We start from the raw sequence: 27,367 nt of genomic DNA on the forward strand, positions 1-27,367 counted from the left end.
ATACCATCTGGGTATCTACTTATGTTGCCAGAAATTACTAAAGACTATGAAATAAAATTTATAGACGAGGTGAAATGTTGCACATAAAATGTAAGCAAAGACTTGCAGAAAGGATGCATAGTTTATTGCTAAATGGGTTGTAACATTTTGTTATTGCCCTTCACAGACAAATAGAGCACAGATACCTCTGGTTCACACACATCTGTAAAGATGATTTAGGTAAATGTGTGTATGTGCACTGCAAGACAAAGGCAGCATTGCCATGTTAGGGAATAATAAGGCTGTCTTCCAGATCATTTTGTTAACTAAAAGTGCTGGGTCAATACAAAAATTTCCTGGGTCCCTCAGGGCCAAAGGAAAGTTAATAACAAAGCCTGTGCCTTTATCCACACAGAAACTCATTGCACATCCATACGTCTTTGTCTCCTTACGGAAGAGACATACGTAGTTTGCTTAATGATAATGCATTGAAACAGTATCCATGTAACACATTAGTAGTTAAAAATCTCAGTTCAAGCATTTAGCCCTTCATGGATTGTGAATCACACCCTGCATGAATGATTGTGGATGTCATTAGACTATAAGAGCATTGGCAAGGCAGGGTACAGGCATATAGAGGGTGTGTTTAAATCTTTGTCATTTTTTGCATTTTGGTTTGCTAAGAGAAACAAAGCCACATCTAATGCAATAGATTCTCAATTTGGAGGAAGGCTCAGAATCACGTAGTGTCCTTTTCAAATCCAAATTCGACTTTCACTTCTGAAACTCTAATCTGCAGCTATCACTACTCTGTTTGAGGATCATGCCTGCCTCCACCCCCACTTACTCTTAGAAGAATTACCTTTATGCTGAGTCATGGCCGCGGGTGTGTTAGGACATTAAAATGGGTCAAGGCCACATAAAAGTTGAACAGAAATGTGTCTTTTTAGATCCTAACAACATATAGATTCAAGTTCATTTTGGAAAAGATAAGTGAATGCAAATGGAGTTGTGCTTGGGAAAAGTGTTGAGTGGATTATAAAAGAACAAATGCGTCATTCCTTTGGCATTTGTTCTTTCCCTTAGGGTCTACCAATCCTTTTATGGTCAAACATATCTCTTATTAGAAGTAGAGATTTTCTAGTGGCATTGGTAAATTATTGCCATACTAGTGCCATTAAAGAGTACTTTGTGGACTGACTTTGCTCACTTAACTAATAGTGATTTGATTTAATTTCACTGTTTCTTTTTTAAAATAAATCATTATTTCCGATTGTTCATGCATGTAGAGGTGATTCTTCAAGATAGGCAAATGTGTGTCCTCATTTATCTGAGATTAGAACTGAGCTGGATGTCCACAGTCTAACACTTCATTTCATTATATATTGTTGATGGGAAAATAATGATGCGTTCACATTAGTAATCTGACTTTTTAAAGCCCTGAAGTTGCATTTCTTTGATGTGTTTAAATATATAATGTGACCCAGTGCTCTGAGAAATTACATTAACATGTCCCTGAATTTACAGTTGAAGTAATGAATGAAAGGTTGAAAAGTTGCACAAATAGTGACATTTGCCATATGGAAGGTGAAACTAAAAGGCAAACACCTTAAAGTTTTGTATGTGCAAGCAGTATTCTAGAGAAAGTGATAAACTGCAGAAAGAAGATACTTTTGTTATTGGAATTCAAATATTCCAGTTGATTTGAAGCTAGCATTGATATGGCTCCCTCTTCAATTTGGAAAGTAGTACTCAAAATCTTTATAAACGGCAATTTAAATAGCATTGCTTGGTGTTGGCGTGAGGGGAGACCAAGGCTGACATTTTGGCACATTGTTATCTGTCAGGCGGCAAAACTGTCACCATTGGTTTTTTAAATAATCCACTTGCAAGGAATTGTAGGTGTTTGAAAATGTTAGCTTGTACTCAGGCATTGTAGTCTTTCTGATAAGTGTTCTGAGTATTTATCAATGAAAAAGGTTTAACAACAAGGCTTTTCATGTGCAGCTGATTTGTATTTACACCTTTATATGTACAGTTAAATGGTGTAAATAATGGAAACACCTAAGGTTACCATCAGCATAACAAGCAAGAGCTTTCCTACTCCCTTCTCTTAGTATCTATCCTGGACACAGTAATGCCACATAATTCTTTGTTGCATGCTTTGTGGCTTTTTCCTCAGTTCTCTCCTTCCAAAATTTTTGTTTTGATCTTACATGAAAGAGTAAATGAAGGACAGTTGTACAACAATTTCCTTTCATTTCCTTTAGAATGAACTTATTTTGTTAAAAAAAAACTTAAGTTTTCTTATACTCTTGACCCCCAATTTTTAACCCCCCTCTTCGGTTGTGCACTATTGGCAGTTTCATGAGCAGAGCTAATCAGTGCACATGTGAGTATTTTCATGCCTCCCCAAAATGGAAGTGTACTAAGTTGTTTAGCACCCTATTTTTTTTACTAAAATTTGTATTTTTGAAGTAATTGCAGTTTCATATTCAGTTACAAGAAATACATAAAGAGATCCTATGAATCTCTTATCTTATGTCACTGGTAACATTTTACACAACTCTAGTTACAGTCTCATAATCAGAGTTTTGACATTGAAACAGTCAAGTTACAGAACATTGCCATCACTTCAAGGACCCCCCCCCCTGTTTTCCCATCTACCTTTCTCCCCCATTATTCCCAATCCCTTGACAACCAGTAATCTTTTCTCCATATCTATTTTTTAATTCAAAAATGTTATTAAATAGAATCATGTATTATATAACCTTCTGGAATTGGATTGCTCACTCAGCATAATCCCTTTGAAATCTATCCAGGTTGTTGCATGTATCTATAATATGTTCCTGTTTATTGCTGAGTACTGTTCCATGGCATGGAACATTATCACAGTGTTTATTCAGTCATTGAAAGACTTCTGGGTTGTTTCCAGTTTGGGTCTGTTGAAAATAGAGCTTCTGTGGACATTCATGTACATTTTTTGGTGAACATAAGTTGTCATTTTTCTTTGAAAAATGCCCAAGAATGAATTTGGGTTGGATGGTCATTGCATGTGTGGTATATCAGAAACTGCCCAACTAGTTTCCAGAGTACCATTTTACATCCCCACCAGCAATATATGAGTCATCCAGTTTTTCCACATCCTTGCAGTATTTGGTATTGTCGTTATTTTTTATTGTAACCACCAGTGTATCGTGATATCTCATTGTGGTTTCTCTAATGGCTAATGATGTTTAACACATTTTCAAGTGCTGATTTGCTATCTCTCCTCTTCAGTGAAATGTCTGTTAGGTCTTTTGCCTATTCGTTAATTGAATTACTTGTGTTCTTACTGTTAAGTTTTGAGAATTCTTTATATATTCTAGATAATAGTCGTTTTTTGGAAATGTAGTTTGCAAATATTTTCTGGCAACCTGTAGTTTATCTTTTCATCCTCTTAACAGGATCTTTTACAGAGCAAAAATTTTGAATTTTAATGTTCACTTTATTGTTTTTTCATTTATGGATCATAGCTGTGATGTGAAGAACTCTTTGCCTCTCTACCTGAAGGTTTTCTATTATTTTTTTAATTAATGTTTCTGCCAGAAATTCTATTGTTTTACATTTGCTTGTGATCCATTTTGAGTTAACATTTGTGTGAAGTGTAAAGTTTATTTAGGTCAAGCTTAGCTTTTGGGATAGATGTCCAGTTTCTCTGGCACCTTTGGTTGAAAAAGGTATGCTTGCTCCAAGGACTAGTCTTTGGATATTTATTCCAGATCAGTTAGGCATGTTTGTGTGGTCCTGTTTTTTTATTTCTCTTCTACACCTTTGATCTGTATGTCTAGCCCTGTGCCAGTACTTCTGTGTCTTGGTTAGTATAGCTATTTAGTAGGACTAAATATCAAGTAGGGTGACTCCTCCTACTGCAGCCTTCTTTTTCAAGATTGTTCTAGCTATTGTAGGGCTCGTCCCTTTCAAAATAAGTTTTAGTATAAGATGGTCTATGTCTACAAAAAAAAAAAAAAAAGGACTGGAATATCGATAGGAATTGCATTAAACCTATAAATCACTTTGAGGAAAATTGTTATCTTTACGATGTAGAATCTCCCAATCTATGAACTCAGTAGATCTCTCCATTTATTTAGGATTGCTTTTTTTGATTTCTTCATCAGTGTTTTGTAGTTTTCAGCATACAAATTCTGTACACATTTTGTTAAATTTATACCTAAGTATTTCATTTTCTTTGGTGTGTTTATAAGTGATAGTATCTTTTTAATTTCATTTTGAAAATGTACATTTTTAGTAATGTTAGAAATGTCATTGGTTTTGTGTAATTCCTTTCTGAAAATGTTTTTTTTTTTCAAATGACATACCTGTAATGTGTTCTATCCAGTATCTAGTTCCTTTGCACAAGTCTTTTTTTTTTTCCTTTTATTTTTCAAATTTTTAATTTAAATTCTAGTTAGTTAATGTATAGTGTAATATTGGTTTCAGGAATAGAATTTAGTGTTCACCACCTACCTGTAACACCCAGTGTTCAACACAAGTGCCCTCCTTAATACCCATCATCTTTGCCTAAGTCTTGATGTTCTCTTTAGAGACTAGATAACTTTTCTCATTGAAAGTACAAGTGAAGCATCTATCATAAGGTACACATACTTGGAGAAATCTATTTATTCATCCCGAAAACACACATCTATTGATCATTAACTGATATGCTAATGCTAGGGTTGCAAACAGTAAAAAAAATTTTTATCCTCCAGTAGTAGATTACATCAGAGAAAATAAGCATGCAGGAGTTACAGATACTGTAATCACATTATAGAGCACAGTGGAGTTCCACCCAGATGAAGTAGTCCTGTTCCTTCCAGTCTTCCACATTACCACTAAAAAGGCTGGAAATAACACAACAAATAGGCATAGGAAGTCTGTGAAAGGTGGGAAAAAGGATTGTCTGGGGACCTCAGGACTTCAGGAAATGGCATGACCACCCTGTTTCACTTGCCCCACCAGAGAATGTTGACAGGGCCTTCCAAGGTGTTGGCCTCTTCCATCCCCTGCCTGGCAGTAGCAGGCAGCAGTGATATGATCCCCCTGAAGTAGGGTCAGACATCTGAGTGGGGGGCTGATCTTTGATCTTTTGCCTAGTGAAATTAGGCTAGAATTATACATTGCCGCAAGAGTAATGTCATTGGGATCCAGTGGCAACCTGAGCCTCCACCCCCATCCAGCAGTAATGAGGAATCCATGCGGCATTGTGAGGCAGGACTAGTCACTGCCAGACTTCATCCCTTTTTCGTGGTATCAGTGGGGATGAAAGAAAGTTTCTCCCTTAAACAAGGCAGATTGAGGTGGTGAGAGATAGGGTTAGTTACTGTCCATTTTCCCATCATCCCTTCTGTATTGTCAGTGGGATTCAGCAGGAAGTGAGCTTACTCCCCGACTGGAGATAACAAGACATTGTGAATCACTGACACACTTTCACCTGGAAGGTATGAGCACTGCTGAGGAAGTAGCTGAACATACATAAGCTTTCAGTCCTCATCTTACATTTCAGCAGGAGGATTGCCTGCTTTAAAAAAAGATTAAATAGTATCCAAATTTTCATAATATCTAAAATGTGTAGAATATAATAAAAAAAACTCTCACTGGTCTTACGATGAGTCATGAAAATTGCAACATGAATGAGAAACGAAAACAGTTACTAACACTGAGATGAATCAGATGTTAGAATTATCCAACAAGGATTTCCAAGGAACCATCATAAAAATATTTCAGCAAGTAACTAAAAAAAACTCTTGAAACAGATGAAAAAAATTGAAAACTTCAGCAAAGAAATAAAAAAAAACCAAATTGAATTTGTGGAACTGAAAATTACAGTAACTAAAAACTCATTGGAAGGGTTTTATAGTTGAGTGGAGATGATAAAAGACAGCTTGACTTCTTTGTTATGGTATGAAAATTTCACTTGCAAGGGCCAAAGAACTTCAAATTGCCAGATCCTCAGGCCTTGCTTGGTTTCCTTAACACTGATTTTTATCACTTCTGCTCTTAGTTCTCTGATAGATAGCTCAGTAAATTTCCTTAGGAGCCTCTTCCTTTGGAATTTTCTTGAATGCTGGTGTTTACCAAAGTTTTGTTTACACCTTCTTCCCTTTATCCTTCTACATCATTTGTTTTCAGCTTTGGCTGCTTATTGAAATTAACTGGGGAGCTTTTAAAAGCTCTTAATAAAAAAAAAAAAACTATTAATTTCTATGTACTACTCCAGATCAGTTAAATCCAGGTATCAGATGATTCTGTTATGTAGCCAGCTTGAGAATCATAGTACCTGATCTTATTTATTCAATATTTTCACTTATAACATATTTATGGATGACTCAGTGATTCCAAAAATTTTAAGAAGCACTAGAAGTTTCCTAATAGTTCTTTCTTCTTGTTTGTCGTGAGACACATTGAGTTCGGCAGTGTGCCAAAATTTATTTCAATACCTACTTCAAGAACCTATCTCCTCTTCAAGGTGCTGCCTCTTCCTTCTTTTCTTTGTAAATACCATCACCATCCTCCCAGGATCTCTAGCTGGGAAATTAGCACTTACCTTTGTTTTCTTAATCTTCCTCACCTTGCCTTAAGTGGTTACCAAGACCTCTCCGGTCTACCTTAAAAATGTCTTTTGAATTTATTGTTATGCATACTACTTTCAGCTCTCCAGATGAAGGCAATGTGCTTTAAGTGGTTTCTCTGCCTCTAGGTTTTTTCTGTTTTAGTTACTACTCCACACTGCTGCAGAGTGTCTACAATGGAGATAGTTCATTTCCATACATAAATGTCTTTGATGGGCCCTATTGCTCAGCAAAATGATGTCCAAAGACTTTGCTTGGCATACATGTCCCTTAAAAGCCAAGTTTCAACCTTTCATTCAACCTTTCATCCAGACTCATCTTGGGTGTTTGTCTCTGTAGGCACCTTGTGCTATATTCTCACCATCCTGTTTGCTGTTTGCAAATGAAAGTATGAATTTTCCTTATTCTTCCACTCTTTGTCCCTTTATCTGAAATAACTTTTTTACTGCCTATCTGAATAATACATAATTATTCTTTGAAGAAATCCAGTATATATTTACCTTTCTTTTTACCTTTCTTCAATTACTCCATAGACAATCGTTTCAGGGGACTCCAAAAACTAAGTGGTTTAAAATGGCCACCATTCAGTTTGTGTGTGATTTTGGAGGGTGGTCTGGACCCTACTGGATGGATGGTTCTGCTGTTTTTGCCTTGAGGCTGGAATGAACTAGGATGGAGGGTTGCCTGAGCCTGTCTCTCCATGAATTCTCAGGGCCACCCTTTCTTCAAGTGGTCTTTCCCACTGTGTCACCACCAGGATAGCTAGACCTTTTATGTGGTGACTCAGAAGGTATAACCACTGATCAGGCATCTGCTTGCCTCATGATTACTAACATCCTAGTCACCAACTCTAGAGCTAACATTCAAGGAGACTTTACAAGTGCTTGAACACCATGGGGTATGTGATTCACTGGTGGGACCACCAAAATAAAAGTCCAGCAGTCTGCCTTTGGCCTCCTTTACATATGCTCATACATATGTACTTATGTAGATACAAACATATGTACATATGTACACTCACCCATTCCTAAGACCCTCAAAGTCTTATTATGGCATAGGGGTTAGGCTACAAGCCCCAGATTTCCTTATCTAAATCACTGTGTGTGTGAAAGAGGTTCCCTGAGGGCAACTAGTTTAGTGGCTCCTCCCGATCCGTAGCTCTGTGAGCTACAAAGATATTTTATGTAACCCTTGCACACCCAACATACAGTGGTCATTGAGGGATAAAATAACCAAATAGTCCCATTTGAAATGGAGGCAGGAGAATGGGAGATACAGAGAAGTCATTGGCCCATAGCAGTTGTAGGCACATATCACCAGTTTCTTGATTAGGGCCCAGTTCTGCTTGTGGGAGAGGTTTTCTGTGACTCTTGAGCTCGTGTTCTTCTTTTTCACAGACAGTAAAGGGTCCAGAGACCTCTTTCAATTTGAACTTTATCTGTATCTTTTAGTATAAACTAGTATGGTTCCTTAAAATGCTATGAGCCTTTTATTGTAATCCACTCCATTAAGCACTAGCCATACCTACAAATATCTTTAAGACAAATGCCTTTTTCCATTGGTGTTCTAGTCAGAGTGCTGGAAGACAATGTGCTAAACATTTGCAGACAGGCCTTTGCCTAGTTAGTCTTAGGGTATGTCTCATAGACCTTCGTAGCTACCTTCTCTTGATGACAGAGAATGCACTGTATCCCAAACTTCTTATCGCTGGTATGTTTTCCCCCTCATAATCAATTTGAATTAGTGTTTGTCACAGAGAAGGCACCCAGAAAAAGTTAGTGATTGAAAGAATTTGTGTTCTTTCACACTTAGGGGTTAGTGTTGTTAGAATACTTAGTGGAAAACGGTGCTGTAGTCAAAATTGCACCATTGTCTGATTTCTACAGTTTTCCATGAGAGGATTAAAGAATTCTGTTTTTTGTGACATCTCTTATCTGAAACTAACATAAATTCTGAACTGTTTATCCTATATTATGATTTTTGGTACAACAGTTCATTTTATTCTTTCCCTGTAATATAACCTCCCTTTCACCAAGTGAAAGTAGACAGTGATATGGTAAGCCTAGAAGACCCATAACAAGTAACTGCTATACCATAGTATAAATAATTTAAGTCATTAATTTTAATCTGTATGATAGAATATAATTTTAATAGTTATTTTATGTGATTATTGTTTAAAAATGAAGTCATTCTTGGATCAAAGGATAAATAATGTCATCATCATTTTAGAAAGTCCTAAACATTTACACCCCCAAGGAGTCTTTATAATTTGCTCAGGGCAATCAGAGTCCATATAAATGTTTTATATCCTATTCAGAAATTTTAATGATCATATGTATATGTGTTCTAAGGACCTGAAGTAGTTTTACAATCTTGGTTTCCTAATTGTTAAACTACCTCTCTTAATTGAAACCAGAGCATACCCTTGAGAATATCAGCTGTAATTTATAGGTTATAAAAAATGCAATCAAACCTTCATAAGCTAGTTCTTTAAAAAAAAATCCAATACGGCTAAAAATCCTTAAAATAAGGTTTCAAGTCTGGATAAAGAATCTCTTACGGATGATAGATTGAAATTTTAGAACTGAACATCACACACTGTTTCTCTACTCTTTTGGTGGGAACATACGTTTCTTGGCATACCAGGCTTCAAAGAGATTTTCCAATTACATAATCCTGATAATGCTTGAGGAGATCATGCTGAAGTTGTAGATGCATATAGAACCAATCCTATGTGTATCCTTTTTTACATGTTTAAGACATGAAAGTGTACTCCAAAGGATCAAACTGTTTATGAACAGGGCAACAATTAGCCAGATTTCTATCTTTCTGAGTGCTTTCTTTTCAGAAACAACAAACACAATGTTTGGAAGTAAAAGCCAAGAGCTCAGTGAATTGCCTATTCAATTTACTGATTTTTTTTTAACCATCCAGGAAATACTAGTCTTTACCATAACAGCCATTTCTTTCCCTTTTTTTATTAAGAAGATGAAATCATTGCTGCTGAGTGATGGTGGGGTGGTTTCTTAGATCCCTGGATTAAGAAAGGCTTTGTCTTATCTTTTCAAGTTTTCTAAGAGAGAAAGAGAACTCTGAAATCACTGGTGTCATGTTTCAGGGAAGATAGAGACTTACGAATTTTCTCAAAAAGGTATCACGTTAATATGGAATAAGTAGGCCAGTTAAAAAGATACATTTGTAAAATAATTAGGTATGTACCATTTAAATTTGAGTTCTAATGTATTCTATTTTTTCCTTTTTAATTAAAATTGATCACTATTAGCCCTTTACAGTCATGGATGTAACATGTGCATTTATCATATTTTACAAACATTACTGGAAGTCCATGATATAATATAATTGGTAATTATCATGAGGAAATTTTTAAATTGCAAACAGTATGCACCAGGCATGCAGATCACTGATAACTCAGAACTTCATTGGTGGTTTTGGTTTTGTACTGTAATCATTATTTTTTATTTGTAAAAAATATTCCCCAAGGAAAAGCTAACTGCTAATGTTGGTACACTAAGTAAAGATAAAGTAAATTGGTCTAATAAGGTAATAGCAACTAATCAACAAAGCTTAGAATAAGAGAAAAAGTTGAATATGAAGCCAAGATTATTCAAGGTTTTTTCTAAGTCTAATTTTGTATATGGTTCCCAAGTAAAAAATATGAACAATAATTTCAGTGAATGTGGTAAAAAAACAATAAAGGGACTGATTGTTTTTAGAAGAGCTCATAAGAGACCTGTGATTTGAGCAGTACTTTGAAAAATAAACACATGGCTAGGGAAAGTGTAATGGAGAAAGTTTTCTCTGTTAGGAATGTCTCATGAAGATTGGTACAAGAGAAATTAAATAATGATCTAGAGCAGGAATTGGCATGCTTTTTTCTGTAAAGGGCCATTTGGTAAAAAAAATTTAGGCTCTGTAGGTCATATAGTCTTTATTGCAACTACTCAGCTCTGCTATAGCAAAACAGAGCCGTAGACAGCACATATAAACAAATGGGTGTGGCTGTGTTCCAATAAAACTTTATTTGCAAAAACAGGTGATGGGATGGATCTGGCATGCAGCTATAGTTTGCTGACCTCTTTTTTAGAAAATACCAGATAAACTTCAAATAGTTAAGGCAACAACAAAAACCGCTGCTGTTATTAACAAAGAAAAAACACACAGTCTATTCCTGATAGAGTGAGTAGGTATGTTTTGTTGGAAAATGGGTTTTTGTACACAATGGTGAGAAGGATGACCATAAAGAATGTAAAACAGATGCTATGTCTTAAATGGCACGTAAGTGTCAAGCAGGAATAGAAAGATGAAAACATTTCTCTTGAATTACCTTGCAGCACGTGTTTGAATGTTTAGAGAAACTGGAACGTGAAAAACAGGCAAGGAGTTTTTATAATAATTGAGGCATGAGTGATGGGGACTAAGGTTAAAGTATTAATGGTGGAAATAACAAGGAAAGAAAAATATTGAAGATAACTTTTGGGAGTTAAAATTACACTATAGATGATACTTGATGGGGTGTTGAGAAACTGATTGAATATTGTTATGAGAAACAAATAAAAGGAAAAGAGATAGCAAGAGGCACATCTTAATGTTTTTCCAATACAAACCTAAACTTTTTCACCAACAATTCTTAGGGTCTTGAAAATAAAAATGCCTGGACTTTAAGCCATTCCACTAGTAAACCCATTTGTATAATTACAACATCATTGCTTCCCCACATGCATTTGAATAAATAAGGAAAAGGGTCTAGGGTACTTTCTAGGTTCTCTCTTGGTCTACTCATTAGTCTGTTCTTAAAAACTTAACTAAAGTGCATACTTTGCTCAGATATATTCTCCTTTCCACAATTAGCTTATCTTTTTAAATTGAGGGAAAACTGACATAAAACATTAATTTCAGGTGTGCAACATAATGATTATATCTTTGTATACAATATGAAGTGATCACCACAATAAGTCTAGTTACCATGTGTCACCATCAAATGACCCTCTTCTCCCATTTTACCCACTTCCCCAATCTCTTCCCCTCTGATAACCATCAGTCTCTTCTCTGTACCTAAGAGTTTTGCTTTGTTTTAGTTCTTAGATTCCACATATAAATGAAATCATATTGTATTTGTCTTTTTCTGACTTATTTCACTTAGCATAATACCCTCAAGGTCCATCCATGTTGTTACAAATGGCAAGATTACTTTCTTTTCTATAGCTGAGTATTACCCCATTTTATATAGATAGCACATAATTCTTTACCCATTCATCTATCGATGGACACTTTGGTTGTTTCCATATCTTGGCTATGGTGAATAATGCTGCACTCAACTTAGGGGTTCATATATCTTTTCAAATTAGTGTTTTTGGATTTTTTTGGATAAATAGTCAGAAGTGGAATTGCTGGATCACATGGGTAGTTCTAATTTTAGTTTTTTGAGGAACCTCCATACTATTTTCCATAGTGGCTGAACTAATTTGCATTCCCACCAACAGTACCTCAGCCTTCCCTTTTCTCCACATCTTCACCAACACTTATTATTTTTTGTGATTTTGATAATAGCCATTCTAACAGGTATGAGATGATATCTCAAATCCATGAGCACTGAATATCCATTTGTGTCTTCTTCACTTTCTCTCATCAATGTGTTACCGTTTTCAGTGTATAGGTCTTTTATCTCCTTGGTTAAATTTATTGCTATATATTTTATTCTTTTCAATGCATTTGTAAATGGGATTGTTTTCTTAATTTTGCTTTCCATTCTTTGGTTTTTAGTGTACAGAAATGTAATGGATCTCTATATATTTATTTTGTACGTTGAACTTTACTGAATTCATTTATTAGTTATAACAGTTTTTTGGTGTAGTCTTTAGGATTTTCTATATATAGTATCATGTCATTTGTAAATAGGACAGTTTCACTTCTTTGTTTCCAGTTTGGATGTCTTTTTTTTTATTTGACTAACTCCTGTGGTTAGAACTCCCAATATTATGTTGAATATAAGTTCTAGAGTTGTCATCCTTGTTTCCTTCCTGATCTTAGAGGAAAAGCTTTAAGCTTTTCACAGTTGAGTATGATGTTATCTGTGGGTTTGCCATATATGACCTTTATTAGGTTGCAGTATGTGTCCTCTTCACCCACTTTGATGAAAGTTTTATAATAAATGGATGTTGTGTTTGGTCAAATGCTTTTTCTGCATCTGTTGAGATGGTCATATGATTTTTATCCTTTATTTTGTTAAGTGGTGTATCATATTGATTTGAAAATGTTGAACCATCCTTGCATTCATAGAATAAATCCCATTTGATCAAGCCGTATGATTTTTTAAGCATTATTGAGTTGAGTTTGTTAATATTTTGTTGAGATTTTTTGTGTCTATATTCTTCAGGAATATTGGCCTGTAATTTTCTATTTTTGTGGTGTCCTTGTCTGGTTCAGTATCAGGGCAATGTTGGTCTCTTAAAATGAGTTTGGAAGTGTTCCCTCCTTTTCATTTTTTTGAAGATTTTCAGAAGGATAGATATTAAATCTTTGAATGTTTGGTAGAATTCGCCAGTGACCCTGTCTGGTCCCGGACTTTTGTTTGTTGGGAGGTTTTTAATTATTGATTCAACTACTTACTAGAAATTTATCTGTTCATATTTTCTATTTCTTCATGATTTAGTCTTGGAAGATTGTAAATTTCTATGAATTTTTCCATTTCTTCTTGATTGCCTAATTTGTTGGTGTGTAATTCATCATAGTGATCTCTTATGGTCTTTTGTGTTTCTGTGGTATTAGCTGTAACTGCTCTTTCATTTCCAATTTTATTTATTTAAGCCCTCTTTTTTTTCTTGATGAGTTTAGCTAAAGGTATTTTCTTTATCTTTTCAAAGAGCCACCTCTTAGTTTAACTGGTATTTTCTACTGTCTTTTTAATCTCCATTTCATTTATTTCCACTTTGATCTAATTATTATTTCATTCCTTGTAGTACCTTTGGGCTTCATTTGTTCTTCTTTATCTAGTTCCTTTATAAGTTAAATTGTTTATTTGAGATTACTCTTATTTCTTGAGATTGGTCTGTATTGCTATGTAGTTACTTCTTAGAATCAATTTTGCTGCATTCCATAGATTCTGGTATGTTGTATTTCTGCTTTAATTTGTCTCTAGGTATTAATTTTTATTTCTCCTTTGATTTCTTCTGTGACCCAATAGTCGTTCAGTAACATGTTTTAATCTCCATGTGTTTGTAGTTTTTCCAGTTTTCTTCTTGTAATTGATTTCTAGTTTTATATGATCGTGGTTGGTAAAGATGCTTAATATGATTTCAGTCTTGTATAATTTACTGTGACTTGTTTTGTGGCCTAAGCGGTGATGTCTCCTGGATAATGACCCATGTGCATTTGAGAAGAACGTGTATTGCGCTGCTTTTGGGTGGAATGTTCTGTATTTATCTATTAAGTCCTTCTGGTCTAATGTGTCATTTAAAACCAATGTTTTCCGATTGATTTCTTTCTCTGGATGATTCATTCATTGCTATAAGTGTGTTATTAAAATGCCCTCCTATTATTGTGTTGTTATCAGTTTCTGTCTTTAGATCTGTTAATATTTGCATTATATATAATGTTGCTCTTATGTTGAGTGCATATATATTTATAAGTGTTAAATCTCTTTGACAGATTGACCCCTTTGTCATTATGTAGTGCCCCTTTTTGTCTTTTATCACAATCTGTTTTGAAGTCTGTTTTGTCTGCTGTGAGTATTATTATGCTTGTGTTCTTTTTGTTTTCATTTCCATGGAATATATTTTCCCATTCCTTCACTCTCAGTCTTGTGTGTGTCCTTACTTCTGAAGTGAGTCTCTTGTTGGCAGCATGTAGATGTGTCTTGATTATCATCCTTCCAGCCACTCTGTGTCTTTTGGTTAGAGAATTTAGTGTGTTTACATTTAAAGCAGAATCAGACCTGTAAATAAAGAGAACAAACTAATGGTTACCAGAGAGAGGGAGATGGGGAGATGAGCAAAATGGGTGAATTGGAGTGGGAGATACAAGCTTCCAGTTATGGAATGACTAAATCACAGGAATAAAAGGCACAAAGAATATTGTCAGTAATATTCAGTAGTCAATACAGAGCTAATGTAAGGTGACAGACAGTAGCTACACTTGTGTTGAGCATAGCATAATGTATAAACTTGTCAAATCACCATGTTGTACACCTGAAACTAACGTAACATTGTCTGTAAACCACACTGAAATAAAAAAATCATTAAAAAAATGCTTGTTGATAGGTATGTACTTACTGGCATCTTGTTCATTGTTTTCTGGCTCTACGTGAGGTTATTCTTTCTTCCTTCCTCCTCTCGACCTCTTCCTTTGTGGTTTGATGACCTCCTGGTTATGTTTAGATTCCTTTCTCATTTTCTTGTGCATATTTGCTGTATATTTTTGCTTTGTGACTCCTGTGAGATTCATGTATGTCACCTTATGTATATAACAGTCTACTTTAAGTTGATAGCAACTTAAATATGAACATTCCAAAAGTACATTTTTACTCCCTCCCCTTGTTTTATGTCAGTTTTGACATTTTTTTATTTTATGTACCCCTTAAGTAATTACTATATTTTTACTTACTTTCACTCCTTTTGTCTTTTACCTTCTCAGTAGCTTCATAAGTGATGAATTTACTACCTGTACCATATATTTACCTTTACCAGTGAGATTTTTGCTTTGTTATGTTTTCTTGTTATTAATTAGTGCCATTTCTTTTCAGCTTAGAGAAGTCCCTTTAATACATCTTGCAAGGCCAATTTATTGGTGATAAATTCTTTTAATTGTTGCTTGTCTGAAAAACTCTTTATCTCTTCTTCAGATCTGAATGATAATGTTGCTGGAAAGAGCATTCGTGGTAGGAAGTTTTTTGTTGTTTTTTTTTTTTCCTTTCAGAAGTTTGAATATGCCATACTACTTTCTGGCCTACAAAGTTTCTGCCGGGAAATCTGCTGATAGCCTATGAGGGTTCCCTTGTTTCTAAACTTGTGTTTTCTTCTTGCTGCTTTTAAGATTATTTTTTTTTCCTTTAACTTTTGACATTTTAACTATCATATGCTTTGATGTCGTTCTCTTTGGGTTCATGTTCTTTGGAACTCTCTTAGCTTCCTGGACCCAAATGTCTGCTTTCTTCCCTGGGTTAGGGACATTTTCAGGCATTATTTCTTCAAGTAAATTTTCTGCCCCTTTGTCTCTTCTCCTTCTGGGACCTTAATAATGTAAATGTTATTCCTTTTGATGTTGTTCTAGAGGTCCCTTACATTGTGTCCATTTTTAAAAATTATTATTTTTTTCTTTTTGCTGCTCTGTCTGGGTGAGTTCCATTGCAGTATCTTTGGGCTCACTGACCCATACTTCTATTTCATCCATTCTGCTGTTGAAATCTTCTAATGTATCTTTCAGCTCATTTATGGGGTTCTTCAGCTCTTTGACTTCTGTTTTAAACTTTTTTATGTTTTCTCTTTGTTTACCTTCTCACTTTGTTTATTCATTCTTTTTCTAAGTTTGGTGAGCATTTTTATGGCCATTGCTTTGAATTCTTTATCAAGTAGGTTACTTATTGCCATGTAGTTAAGGACTTTTTCTTGAGGTTTTTTCTTCTTCTTCCATTCAGAACATATTTGTCTGTTTCCTCATTTTGCTTGACTGTCTGTGTTTGTTTCTGAGTATTAGCTGAAACAGCTACCTCTTTCAGTCTTGACGGAGTGGCCTTGTAATAGGCAATTAACCTTATTGTTCAACATTGCCCTAGTTCTTGGTTGTCTCCTATACCTTTGTGGTTGTTTAAACCACTTGATTTATTCTTGGTATGCCTTATTCTTGAGGGTATGCCAGGACTTGTCAGTGATCCAAGGCTAAGAATCTTATTTAGCTCCTAGTTTCAGGCTGATTAGAACCTAGACTTTCAGGCAGCATACTTTCAGGCAGCATCTTTTAAGCTATGCAAATATGTATAGTCCTGTGGGGCCACAGTCACAACCTCAGCTGGTCTTCAGACCAGGAGATCTGGAGGTTTCCCCTGGGCAACAGTTGCAAGAATGGGGCTCCATATGAGTGTATAAGCTCCTTTTTGGGAAATCTCATCAAGCTGTAGTGAGGCCAAAGGAGACTTCAATGATAGTGTCCCCTAGGCTGTGTTCCCTGACCACTCCTCACTAGCCTCTAGATGTGTGGTAAGCCTGAAGCCTGCCCCTCAAGCTGAAGCTCCAGGATGAGTAAAAAGGCCTGTTTCATAGGAAGATGGGGTGTGTTGCAGTCTGCTGTCTGTGCCCTGCCCTGGTGACAGTAGCCTGCCAAGAATTGTCTCTCTGATTGTTTCACTTTTATGGGGACCAGAAACATAGGCTTCCCTCAACACCAGAGCCAGGCTCTCATGGGGTATCCCTTATGTGGACTTCACGTGCCCCTGGGCTTTAGCAGGCTCCAGAAGAGCCTGGGTTCTGGGAAAACCCACTGGCTTCAACGAGCCACAGGCAAGTACAGGACTGGGGCAATGCCATCAACTGAAGTGGGATTGTGGGAGAGCCTGTGGGTGAGCAGTCTTGCTGGCTGCAGTGGAGCTTTTGGAATATACAGGGAAAGAGCAGCCTACTGGCTGCAGTAGGGCTGCAGGAGAGCAGGGTCACAGGAGAGCATGGGGGTGGGGCAAGTTGGCTGGTTCCAGCAATAAAGAAGGAATGCATAAATGGCACCTCCCAGTTCCAGCACTAGCAAGGTGCAGTGAGAATGCATAAATAGTGCCTGCCATCCTTTACATTCCCAGAGAAAGTCCCAGCTGACCCCTGTGCTTCCAGTAGACATTTTAAGATTAGCCAATGAATCTTAGTCAGGTATGGTCCAGTTGCTTTTCAAATTGCTGCTTTTGCGCCGTAGACCATTAGCTTCTTAAAGGCAGAGAATAAATGTTTTGTTCACCTTTGCATCTCAGATAATGCATATATGGCCAGTGAGATCTGAACACAGAAAAATCTTTTGATCAGTTGTCACAGTTAGAGGATGGGCTATTTTTTTAATTTAAAAATTATATTGAATATATTTGACATATAATGTGTAAATTTATAGTGTACAATATGTTAACATGATATATGTATATATTATAATATAATATTATTGTAGCAATATTTAGCACTTCTGTCATATGACACAACTCTAGTACAGTATTGATGTCTATATCCAATACACTGTACATTAATTAGATCTGTATGTCTTATTTACTCTCCCCTACAACTTTGTACCCTTGAATGATATCAGTCTATCCCCCACCCCACATCCCCTGGTAACCACCATTTTACTCTGAGTTTGACTTTTTTAGATTTCACACACATATAAGTGATATCTTACAGTACTTGTCTTTCTCTGTCTTACTTATCTTATTTAGCATAATGTGCCCAAGGTCCATCCATGTTGTCATGAGTGGCAGAAAATTCCCCTTTCTTGGAGCTGTATAATGTTCCATTGTATGTGTATGTCCCCCTTCTTTTTTATCCATTCATTCACTTATGGGCATTTAGGTTTTTAACATGTCTTGGCTTTTGTGAATAATGCTGCAGTAACATGGGAATGCAGATATCTCTTGGAAATCCTGTTTCCATTTTCCTTGATTATATCCCAAAAAATGGGATTTTTAGATCACATGGTAGATCTATTTTTAATTTTTTGAGGAACCTCCATATTGTTTTCCATAGCAATTGGGCCAATTTACTTTTGTACCATTAGTGTCTATAAGGGTGAGAACAGGTGTTTATATATAACAAGAATCTTGGAAATAACAGGACTTTAAAGAATTGAATTGAAGTTCAGACTTTATATGGTATGTGCATAATTATCTAGGCCTCAGGTTTCTTCTGTAGCTTTACTCTGTTCTCCCTGAGGTATGGTGCTCATCTTTGATATTTTCCAAGATGAATCTTTAGCCATCATATCCATGCTATTATAAGCACCAAGATGTAATGAAAGAACAATGAAAGAACATGATCCTTCGCACCTTTAAGAACAAATTCCAGCAGTTACTCACATCCCTTCCACTTAAATCTCATAGGCCAGAGCTTGTTCACATAATTACATCACACTGTAGTGGTGGCTCAGATATGTAGTTTTTATTATTAGTGCTCATGTACCTGATAACAGTACAGAAGGTGTATTACTAAGAACCTTAAATTCTTTTCCCTAGAAGAAAAGCCTGAGATGGGAATTTTTGTACAAGTGAAATACGGAGAGAATACTCTCAGGAGTAAACCTACAGGGGAAAATGCCAGACAAAGATTTGTTTTCAAAAGTCTAGCCTCAGACTGATCCCACAGGGAGCTATGGAATGTAAATTTTAACATAGAATTTATTCTGCCTTGAAGTGAGAGTCCAGGACCTGCATTGTTCAGTCATTTCTGTCCAAGTTGCTCTGGTCATGCTAAGGCAATTCTCAGGAAGAGGGTAGAGGTGTGAGCCTTGACCAGTCAACACCCACAGCAGCTGGGGAATGGGTACAAAAGCTAGTGAAGAAATTCTGAGTGGCATACCTAAAACATCTGCTATGCTGAGGAAGAAGGGGAAATAGATATTGAGGGACAATTAGTAGGCATTTTTGCCACATATATTGAAATGACCCAATATCCTATTTTTGTTTTATACTTGGTAAACTCTCTATCAGTATTTGTTGAACGAGTGATACATATTCTTTTTTATTATTATTCAATTAGTCAGTATACCGTGTAGTCTTGGCTTCAGGAGTAAAACCCAGTGATTGATCTCTTACAGATGACACCCAGTGCTCATCCCAAAACGTGCCCTTCTTAGTCTCCATCACCTTTTTAGCTCATCTCCCCACCTACCTCCCCTACAGCAACCCTCAGTTCTCTGTATTTAGGAGTCAATTATGGTTTGCCTCCGTCTCTGTTTTTATCTTATTTTTCCTTCCCTTCCCCTCTGTTCATCTGTTGAGTTTCTCAAATTCCATGTATGAGTGAAATCATATGATATCTGTCTTTCTCTGACTGACTTATTTCACTTAGCATAATACCTTCCAGTTCAATCCCTGTTGTTGCAAATGGCAAGATTCCGTTCTTTTTAATCACCAAGTAGTATTCCTTTGTATACACATACCACATCTTCTTTATCCATTCATCATTTGATGGACATTTGGGTTCTTTCCATAGTTTGTCTATTGCTGATAATACTGCTGTACACATGAGGGTACATGTACCCCTGTGAATCACCATTTTTGTATCCTTTGGATAAATATCTAGTAATGCCATTGCTGGGTCATAGGGTAGTTGTATTTTTAATTTTTTGTCCAACCTCCATACTATTTTCCAGGGTGGCTGCACAAATTTGTATTCCCACCTGCAGTGCAAAAACGTTCCCCTTTCCTGTCGTCCCCAACATCTTTTGTTTCCTGAGTTGTTCATTTCAGCCATTCTGACAGGTATGAGGTGGTATCTAATTATGGTTTTGATTTGTATTTCCCTCATGATGAGTCATGGTGAGTATCGTTTCATGTGTCTGTTTGCCATCTGGATGTCTTCTTTGGAAAAGTGTCTATTCATATTTTCTGCCCATTTCTTCACTGGATTATTTGTTTTTCAGGTGTTGAATTTGGTAAGTTCTTTATAGATTTTGGATACTGACCCTTTATCCAGTATGTAATTTGCAAATATCTTCTCCCACTCTGTCAGTTGCCTTTTTGTTTTGTTGATTATTTTCCTTCACTGTGCAGAAGCTTTTTATCTTGATGAGATCCCGATAGTTCAGTTTTGCTTTTATCTCCCTTGCCTCCAGAGACATGCCAAGTAAGAAGTTTCTGTGACAGTCTACTATTTTTTTTTGTTTCCAAAACCTACCTTCTTTAAAATCTTGAATTAATTAAGAAATATTAATATTCTTAGTACCACCATACCTATCCCTAGCATTTATATCCTCCCCTCAATAGCTGCCTCTGCTCAGTTTCTCGGTCGCATTCACAACCAATTATAGAAATACCCTTATCAACGTTTCTGAAGAGGAATTGACTGGCAAAATCTCTGATCTTTCAAATATTTTAAATTCTGGTTCCTAGAAAATTTCTCAATGCCTAAGAAATAAACAGATCACAAGTTTGCCATGATCAAGATACATACAAACTCCTTATATTCATATTCTATAAATCTTAGGTGAAGAATCAGTATGACTTTTCTCATCAGTTTGCTGTGGCCTAGATTTATTCACATTTTTTTACAGTTGTGTTTCTGGCTTTCAGGCAGTTCTCCATTTAGTAAGTGCTTCATGATATAGAATCCGAGGCTATAAAACAAAAACTTAAAAGAGGTAACTGAATAAGCATTTAACTGATTTCATTATATCTCACAATTATATATCTGGAGCTATCCATTTTCTCTCATGAAGGTTATAAAAGACAGTCCTATAAAAGGCTCAAGGTTGTGGAGTGAATGAGTAATATTTGAAGTCTAGTCCAATGGTTTCAGGAAAATACATTTTCATAAAGCCAAAAAAGAAAAAAAAAGGAGAAGAAAACATCACCTTTTCAAGGCAATATCACAAAATTAGTTCTATTTTATATTATAGAAAAGTGACTTAAGTAAGAGAGTTTATTCCCTCATATAAAGTAGTTTTAAAGTAGGCATTCCTGAACTATGTACGATAGTTCAAGGGTTTGGCGAAGCCTAGGTTCCATTGCTTTATATCCTGCCATTCCCAGCATGTGACTTCTTTTCACAAGGTCACTCCATGGTCTTAGTGCCACTGAAGAATGAAATTTTAATGTTATTTAATTTTAAGTAACTACATATGGATCTTAGCCTTTGTTTGAAAATGGTAATGTCACATCACTGTTGACTGTTTCCTAGGCTATAAACTGTGTTATGTATGTACAGGCCTTATTTAGCTTAGAATTCATGTAAAATAGATATGGAAAGGATATTCAACCACAAAAGTAATATTTAGAAATGGTGAAAATCAAGCTAGATCCTCTGATTCCATAATCACTGATACTCATAAATATTTATTTCTTTAAAAGATTTTATAATTAGGTGATGGATGTATTATCTTGATCTTGGTAATCATTTCACCATGTACATATATAGCAAATCATCCCACCGTATACTTTTAAACATATACAATTATATTTATCTATTTTTCTTGAATAAACTATTAAAAATATTTTATAATTGACTTATTTTTTGAGTTTTCAGGCAGACCTTCCTCTTTTTGCTTCAAATAAGTAAGTTTTTTACACAGTTATTTCAAGTCATTTTGGATGGTTTTGGTATTTGAAGAATTATTGAACCATCTCACAACATATTTTTACCCCATGTATTCTACATATTGAGGCTTAGGCTGTCTTTTTGGCTTTGACTCTTTAAACCAATCTACTAAGTGGTAAAAATAGCCATTCATTTTTATTCAAACAAAAACACTATTTCTTTTACTGAAGAAGTTTTACAGTTACATCAAGTTGCTGTCGTTAATTTGGCTAGTAATTTTTGATACTGTATTCATTGTGAATTGAATGTATTTTCCAGATTATTAAGCACCTACTATAAACCAGTCAGTCACTGGGCCAGCCATCAGGAGCACAACAGCGGATGAAGCCAGACTAGGCTCCTCCTATAGCTGGAGGTCCATTTTGGAAAAGAGTCTTTGATACAACAATTAGTTGTGCCCTGACTCTTAAGAAGGAAAAGAACTGGGTGTCTTGAAATCACCTACCAGGCTGACCTAGCCCACTTGGTATATAGCTCACCTTCAAAGGCTATGTTCTTCCAACTGAAATCCAAGTATTTCTGGAGTCACACAAAGAATTTCCAAAGGGTGCACCACAAAGTCCTTTGAAGGGAATTCATCTCCTGAAGCTTAACTCCCGCATGTAATTCTTGTCTAAAATTGCCTGATAACTCAGAATAGAACTTCTGTCATTTTACAAAAGAAAGGCGCACCTTTCTCCCTTCCCAAATTGCACTATCATATATTGCCCCTGGATATAAAAAGGACTTAGCTGCCAAACAAAGAGATAATCTGAAATATTAGTTTGAAAAATCAGGTCTTTTAAATTCAGGGATCTTCCTCTCCTGTCTTAAAGTATTCTGGCAAAATTGAAGCTTAATCCAAACTGGTATATTCTTAATTCAGATTAGCCAAAGCAGTACATAGTAGCAACACTGGCATAAATGTAATTGGAATGTTTTATAGAAGTATTGTGTTTTCAAGATGCATTTGATAAAATCCAGGGATATATTTTACTTGTTTTCTTTGATGTGCACTATGACCCCCAACAAACAGTGAAAGCCTAGTTTGTTAAATCATGCAATGAAATATTTTTACAATTATCTTAGTTCTTATAGTATTTAATATTTTCTCCCTCTTAAATAAACATCTTTAAATTTACAAAATAATAAATGTTAACCTAAATCACTCAAAGCATTTTTCCAAGCTCTTCTAAGACAATGGTGGCAAAAACAAACTTGAAAACCACTGCTCAGTGTTTCTAAAATTATGGTCTGAAGTATAATTAGATTGAAAAATCACTAGTGGCGCTAGTTAACAGCAACCACAAAGAAGATCCCTGGATCCCACCACCCACCTATTGAATCAGAATTTCTGGGGAAACAAGGGCCGGGTATCTGATAGTTCAATGTGCATGCAAAACTTTTTTATCCACATTAAATTTGAGAATTTATATTCAGGCGTTGGTGATCCTTGCAAGACAGTTCTATCCCATGCAGATTGAAGGACAGCAAAGTGCTTTATAAAGCCATGCATGTACAAAGAGTTTTTTGATGCAGGGCACCCGGCATCTGACATAGTACCCAGGGCACAGTAGATTGAAAGTGAAAGAGTACAAGTTACATACCTCCTTCTAAGATATTAGAAGATTGTATATAAAGGATCCCTCTTCCTTCTAACTGATGTTAAAAATGTATTCTGTAGTTAATGTTTTTACAAAGACTACCTTTTCAGCTAAATTTAATTTTCAAATGAAATCATAGGAAGTGAAGTCATCGCGGGGTGCCTTCCAGATTCCACTGCTGTGATCTTCAAATGAATGAGCACTGCAGATTATTCAACCTTCTGAAAAGTTCTTAATTAAGAAAACCCATAGTGTGCAGAGTAACAGCCTGTGTGTTAACCTTGTTGACATGGTGTAGAAACTCCACGTAGACATCTTGTACAAAAGAAGGAAAATGTTCTGGTTCCTAAATTGGAATTTCCAAGTAATTATACTTCTAATGAAAATTGCTTTTATGGATGTCTGTTCAAAGGCTTTGGTTTACAAAGTAAAAATTCAAAAATATCAAACTTTGATCAGTGAATATTGTTTTCATTAATTAGGTGAATGTGACAGCTCTGTCTTTACCCTAATAGCCCCCCTGGAGGAAATAACATTTTTGTTTGTCTAAACAGTACTAATGACTTCTCTAAAATTAGAGTTTAAGACCTTTAACTCTAGAGTGCACCGCTCTGTGTCCTTGACTCCGATGTTTGTCATGAATATTAATTTCTGATCTTAAAGTCAAGCCATGAAATTTTATACATTGTCATACCTTTCCCTTGACAATTTTGGTAATTGCCATAATTTCCTCATCAGCAAGAGTTGTTTGTGGCTTCCCTGGTTTAACAAGGCTTTAAAATTGGCAGCTCTGAATTCTCTCATTTGTTTCAGTGTGAAGCCTGTAGACTTGTTTGCTTTCAGCAGTAACTAGACCTCTGATCTTAAAAGAATTATGGTTTTTGTTGGTGCCATTACATGATAAAGGACTCAGTGCATTTTTTTTTTCATTACAGGTTCTAATCACTACCTTGGGATTACTTTCCTATTAGAGGAGATTTATGTCCACAGTTCTGACCTTTTCTCTGTTCCTGACATAAAAATATTTTTTTCCACAAGATGTCTATTATTTTCTTTAAAATTTGATTCATTGCTAGTAGCTGACCCTCAGATATCAGGCTATACGTGTTCAGATTGTTCGTCAGTACCTAACATTAAAATGACTTACACAGTATACAAACTGACGTGCATATATACTTAAACACACATATACATATTTTAATATATGCAATTCAGTTGGAATACTATTCTGTTGTGTTTATTTGTACTTTCAACAAAGATTTATCGAACCCTTACTAAGCATCAGACACATTTTTGTCTGACGATAGAGAGAAAAACGGAGAAGACACAAATTGGCCTGAAGACACCACAGTCAACGAGGGAAGACAGACTCATAAACAATTATCTGTATCACTGTATGGCAAATGCTGTTAGAGATCTGATGACAAAGTGCCATTGCAAGCATAAAGATTCATGATGGCTACACAGAACAGGATGCATTGAGCATGCATGAGATGAAATTTTCTTGACAGAGCAATGGAAAGGACATTCTCTTTTACACAGTGGAAATGGCTCAGTGGCAGCCATGGTGATTTGGGAAAAGGTGCTTTGAGAAGGGAAGCACAATGGATGTATTTAGCCAGAATGAAAAGTGCACGGTGGTACATGGGAAGGTACAGAAGAAGTTAGAAAGGAAGCTTGTAGATAGGTTGCAGAAATACCTGTGAATAGGATCCCAGGCTCAGAAGTTTTAGTTTTTCCTTAGAAGATGGAGACATTGATCCAGGATGGTCTAAATGCCATAGGGAAATTTGCTCTGGGTATTTAGTCATCTGACAATTATTTAATAAATTATTTCTGAGAGCTCTTCTTTGCCAGGTGATGGCTAAGAATCAGAGCCAAAGTTTATTTTCTGAAAAAGCTTATAGTCTTTGAGGGAGAAAACTAATTAAGTCAACAATTTATGTCTCATATAACAAAGGCGATGAGAGAGGAAGCAACAGAGTGTAATGGACATATAGATGAGTCATGTGATTCAGAAAAAAAAACCACAAAGGGTTCTTTAAGATATAAGTGTTTAGTTTTGATGCAGGAGTAAAACTTAGCTAGATGAAAAACAAGGTTTGGAGATCATAGGAAAATAGTCTAAGCCTAGAATCATTACACATGCCTTCTAATTTTCTATGACTGGAGTAAAGTGTCCATGACGTGAGGTGTTCTGAGATGTACCCATAGAAGTAGGAAAGGATCATTTTATGATATTGGATACAAAACTAAAAAGGCAACACTTTATACTAAAAGATATAGGAAGCCAGTGAAAGACTTTAAGCAGATAGATAACAAAATCAGATTTGAGTTTTGGGGAGCTCATTCGGCAGCTTTGTGTTAAGAAATTGGCCGAGAGTTTGGAGCAACACTTAACTACAGGGTTGTCATAGATTGTATTCCCCAAGAAGCAGACCCTCAGGAAGAATCACCAGAGAAATGATATGGGGACTAGAAGGAAACTATTAAAATGTTCATTATAAAGCCATTTACTCCTGCAGGCAATTTTGGAAATTAGGTCCCCTGGAAAACTCCGGGAGAAAATGTAGACACACCCTCAGAGTTATCACAACCAAGGGGAGAGGAAGCTGGGTTATTTTTCCTCTAGTTCTACATCTGTCCCTTGTTAAGGGCTTCTTCTAGAAGTATTATCTCTCCAGCATTTCTGGGTAGTCCTTCATCCAGACTCACCTTGGTCCCGAGCCAGACATAAGCCCTCAGACTGAAGGTTTCAGGTGTTTGTAGGAAGCAGCCTTCATATGGTTGCCCTATGGGTGTAGTATTGGCATCGTCAGCTACAAGGGCTAATCACATGGGATGCATTGAGGGTCTGGACTTAGGCCATAATAGTGGGAATCTAGAGAAGTCCAGGAGAACTACTAGGTCATCACTTTAATAGGATTTGACTATGGATTCATTGTTAGGAATGAATCATCAATGATGACTTCCTAGAGATTAGATAGATTTAAAAAAAATTTTTGAGTATAATTGACACATAATGTTAAATTAGTTAAAGGTGTACAGCATAGTGATTTGACAAGTTTATACATTATATGATGCTCACCACATGTGTAGCTATCATGTGTCACCATGCATGTGATATGACAGTGTCACTGACTATTCCCTTTGTTGTGCCTTTTATTCCCATGACTTACTCATTCCATAACTGGAACCTGTATCTCTCACTCCCCTTCACCTATTCTGCCCATCCTCTTACCCTCCACCCTTCTAGCAACCATCAGCTTGTTCTTAGTATTTATAGGTCTGATTCTGCTATTTATTTATTCATTTGTGTTGTCTTTACATTCCACAAATAAGTAAAATCATACGGCATTTGTCTTTCTCAGTCTGACTTATTTCACTTAGCAAAATATTCTCTAGGTTCATCTGTGTTACTGCGAATGGCAAGATCTCATCCCTTTTTGTGGATGAGTAATATGTAATTAACTTAATATTTAATATATATGTATATACATATATATATATATTACTTATGTTAAGCATTTTTTCATGTGTCTGTTGGCCATGTGTATGTCTTCTTTAGAAGAATGTCTGTTCAAGTCCTCTACCCATTTTCTTAATCACATTGTTTTTTTTTTCTTTTTGGTGTTGAGTTGTGGAAGTTCTTTATGTATTTTGGATATTAACCCATTATCAGATATATCATTTGCAAATATCTTCTCCTATTCAGTTGGTTGCCTTTTTGTTTTCTTGACAGTTTTCTTTGCTGTGCAAGGTTTTTTTATTTTGATGTAGTGCTACTAGTTTATTTTTGCTTTTTCTCCCCCTTGCTTTAGGAACCATATCTAGAAAAGTGATGCTATGGTTGATGTAGAGAAATTACTGTCTGTCCTCTCTTCTTGGATTTCTATGGTCTCAGGTTTCA

At 35.8% G+C, this 27,367-nt stretch overlaps 1 protein-coding gene across 3 annotated transcripts in view; it reads left to right on the top strand.

Moving 5' to 3' along the window:
* The window catches only part of IL1RAPL1 (interleukin 1 receptor accessory protein like 1), a 1,343,469-nt gene that overhangs the window by 696,041 nt on the left and 620,061 nt on the right, over positions 1 to 27,367 (top strand). The gene's annotated exons all lie outside the window — the stretch shown is intronic.

Source organism: Felis catus, chromosome X (genome assembly GCF_018350175.1).
Source record: "Felis catus isolate Fca126 chromosome X, F.catus_Fca126_mat1.0, whole genome shotgun sequence".
In the NCBI taxonomy this organism is placed as follows: domain Eukaryota; kingdom Metazoa; phylum Chordata; class Mammalia; order Carnivora; family Felidae; genus Felis; species Felis catus.